Raw genomic sequence first — 973 nt, 5'->3', positions numbered from 1 at the left:
GCTAGAGCTCAATGGTAACAAATGTGTAAGGCCCTGGGTCCAGTCCCCAGCACCAAAATAAAGAGTTGATTGCCATGAAGTCAGAGTGAAGGAGAAAAAAATAACATTTTCTTTATCTACCTCTATTTTCTTTGATCTGCTACATCAAGTGTGCATCTGAGAATGTCCTCATTGCCCCTGTAGGTCTGAGGAAGTAAACATAACCAGCTTCTATGTATCAATGAGGTTTGATAGTCCTGGTCCTAATTATAAGAATCTGCCAACTCTGAGAAGAGGTGGGGAGCTCCTGAAGGGTGGAGTAAGGGAGGTTTTATGTGAGGAATAAGGGAGAAATTGTTTCCTGGAGGAGCATGAGTGGGAGGGTGCATGTGAACTCTGCTTGTCAGCTTGAATGCAATGAGTCTCTTCTTTTTCACATATTTTCAGCAGAGCAGTTCCCTCTGAACACTCCCTTAAACTCTTTGAATACCAATGACATTTGGTACCCTGAACTAGTCAGGAGGAACAGAGTTAAGACCCGGGGTGTTAGAAGCCAGGAGCCTTGGAGTTACAGGCTCAGTGACCAGCCTGACAGCTCAGGGTGGGGAGAAGAGGGATTGTATCCATCTGTTACTTCTTTATTTTCCTGTTTTCCTAGCTCTCACTTTTGTAACTAGTACAGTAATCATCCCCCACTAGTTACAAAATTGCTTAAATATATTGCAGTTTTAAATATATTGCTCAGCTCTTTGAGTTTTCAGGTAGTGTTTCTTCTTCTGTCAATAGAATGATAGTCTTGGGCTGGTGAGATGGCTCAGTGGTCTAAAGCACCTACTTAGAACAAGCTAAGCTAAGCAAAGCCCAGGGACCGCGGTTCAATCCCCCAGCACCCCATGCCAGCCAGCCCTGCCCCCTGGTGGACTGAGCTGGCCACACACACACACACACACACAAAATAAATAAATAAATAAATAAATAAATAAATATTTTTTAA

General features: G+C 43.2%; 1 protein-coding gene across 2 annotated transcripts in view; it reads left to right on the top strand.

Annotated features, from left to right (window-relative positions):
• Dnaja3 (DnaJ heat shock protein family (Hsp40) member A3) overlaps positions 1 to 973 on the top strand; it is a 34,350-nt gene that overhangs the window by 20,640 nt on the left and 12,737 nt on the right. The window lies entirely within an intron of this gene.

This window comes from Octodon degus, unplaced genomic scaffold, assembly GCF_000260255.1.
Source record: "Octodon degus isolate 3935 unplaced genomic scaffold, OctDeg1.0 scaffold00021, whole genome shotgun sequence".
NCBI lineage: Eukaryota > Metazoa > Chordata > Mammalia > Rodentia > Octodontidae > Octodon > Octodon degus.
This window is presented reverse-complemented; position numbering and strand designations above follow the sequence as displayed.